Source organism: Conger conger, chromosome 3, assembly GCF_963514075.1.
Source record: "Conger conger chromosome 3, fConCon1.1, whole genome shotgun sequence".
Classification (NCBI taxonomy): domain Eukaryota; kingdom Metazoa; phylum Chordata; class Actinopteri; order Anguilliformes; family Congridae; genus Conger; species Conger conger.
The window spans coordinates 81226901-81229400 of record NC_083762.1 but is presented as its reverse complement, the minus strand read 5'-3'; the positions used below and the strand labels follow the sequence as shown (position 1 = coordinate 81229400).

At 54.8% G+C, this 2500-nt stretch overlaps 1 protein-coding gene across 1 annotated transcript in view; it reads right to left on the bottom strand.

The window, feature by feature from the left end:
• Positions 1 to 2500, bottom strand: part of sema5ba (sema domain, seven thrombospondin repeats (type 1 and type 1-like), transmembrane domain (TM) and short cytoplasmic domain, (semaphorin) 5Ba) — a 163560-nt gene that overhangs the window by 81164 nt on the left and 79896 nt on the right.

Sequence of the window (2500 nt, the reverse complement as noted above, 5' to 3'; positions counted from 1 at the left end):
AGGCTACAGGCTGCCCAGTCATGTACCTTAGCCACTAGACTACAGGCTGCCCCAGTCATGTACCTTAGCCACTAGACTACAGGCTGCCCCAGTCATGTACCTTAGCCACGAGGCTACAGGCTGCCCCAGTCATGTACCTTAGCCACTAGACTACAGGCTGCCCCAGTCATGTACCTTAGCCACTAGGCTACAGGCTGCCCCAGTCATGTACCTTAGCCACTAGGCTTCAGGCTGCCCCAGTCATGTACCTTAGCCACTAGACTACAGGCTGCCCCAGTCATGTACCTTAGCCACTAGGCTACAGGCTGCCCCAGTCATGTACCTTAGCCACTAGGCTACAGGCTGCCCCAGTCATGTACCTTAGCCACTAGGCTACAGGCTGCCCCAGTCATGTACCTTAGCCACTAGGCTACAGGCTGCCCCAGTCATGTACCTTAGCCACTAGGCTACAGGCTGCCCCAGTCATGTACCTTAGCCACTAGGCTACAGGCTGCCCCAGTCATGTACCTTAGCCACTAGGCTACAGGCTGCCCCAGTCATGTACCTTAGCCACTAGGCTACAGGCTGCCCCAGTCATGTACCTTAGCCACTAGGCTACAGGCTGCCCCAGTCATGTACCTTAGCCACTAGGCTACAGACTGCCCCAGTCATGTACCTTAGCCACTAGGCTACAGGCTGTCCCAGTCATGTACCTTAGCCACTAGGCTACAGGCTGCCCAGTCATGTACCTTAGCCACTAGGCTACAGGGCCCAGTCATGTACCTTAGCCACTAGGCTACAGGCTGCCCCAGTCATGTACCTTAGCCACTAGGCTACAGGGCCCAGTCATGTACCTTAGCCACTAGACTACAGGCTGCCCCAGTCATGTACCTTAGCCACTAGGCTACAGGCTGCCCCAGTCATGTACCTTAGCCACTAGGCTACAGGGCCCAGTGAAGGGCCCAGTCATGTACCTTAGCCACTAGACTACAGGCTGCCCCAGTCATGTACCTTAGCCACTAGGCTACAGGCTGCCCCAGTCATGTACCTTAGCCACTAGGCTACAGGCTGCCCCAGTCATGTACCTTAGCCACTAGGCTACAGGCTGCCCCAGTCATGTACCTTAGCCACTAGGCTACAGGCTGCCCCAGTCATGTACCTTAGCCACTAGGCTACAGGCTGCCCCAGTCATGTACCTTAGCCACTAGGCTACAGGCTGCCCCAGGCATGTACCTTAGCTACTAGGCTACAGGCTGCCCCAGTCATGTACCTTAGCCACTAGGCTACAGGCTGCCCCAGTCATGTACCTTAGCCACTAGGCTACAGGCTGCCCCAGTCATGTACCTTAGCCACTAGGCTACAGGCTGCCCCAGTCATGTACCTTAGCCACTAGGCTACAGGCTGCCCCAGTCATGTACCTTAGCCACTAGGCTACAGGCTGCCCCAGTCATGTACCTTAGCCACTAGGCTACAGGCTGCCCCAGTCATGTACCTTAGCCACTAGGCTACAGGCTGCCCCAGTCCACTAGGCTACAGGCTGCCCCAGTCATGTACCTTAGCCACTAGGCTACAGGCTGCCCCAGTCATGTACCTTAGCCACTAGGCTACAGACTGCCCCAGTCATGTACCTTAGCCACTAGGCTACAGGCTGTCCCAGTCATGTACCTTAGCCACTAGGCTACAGGCTGCCCCAGTCATGTACCTTAGCCACTAGGCTACAGGGCCCAGTCATGTACCTTAGCCACTAGGCTACAGGCTGCCCCAGTCATGTACCTTAGCCACTAGGCTACAGGGCCCAGTCATGTACCTTAGCCACTAGACTACAGGCTGCCCCAGTCATGTACCTTAGCCACTAGGCTACAGGCTGCCCCAGTCATGTACCTTAGCCACTAGACTACAGGCTGTCCCAGTCATGTACCTTAGCCACTAGGCTACAGGCTGCCCCCAGTCATGTACAGGCTGGCTGGCGGGACCAGGCTGGGTTTAGACGCAGGGCTTGCTGAGAGTGGAACACGTCCAGGGCAGGACTTGGGGTGGAGGGCAGTTGTTGACACAATCAGGGCGCTGTGGATTCCTCAATACCCTATTCATCAAAACGGCCCGTTCCAGCAACCAGCCAATCCGGGAACACGAGGTGAGGTCATGCACAAGCCGACACTCTGTATGTGTGTGTGTGTGTGTGAGTGTGTGTGTGTGCACACTGTGTGCGTGTGTGTGCGTGTGTATGTGTCTGTGTGTGTCTCTGTGTGTGTGGGCATGCATGTGCATGTGTGTGTGTGTGTGTCTGTGTGTATGTGTCTGTGTGTGTCTGTGTGTGTGGGTGTGCATGTGTGTATGCTTTTGATTTCACATCGCCCCCAACAGCTAAATCTAGAGCTAACCAAGTCAAGTCACGTTTATTTAAGAAGCACATTGAAAAGGACTACCGCTAACCAATGTGCTGAACAACTAATGAAAACCAGCCAGGCTGCTGTGCATTTAAAAAAAACAAGAAATACCCAGTTACCAGATTAGTCACGGA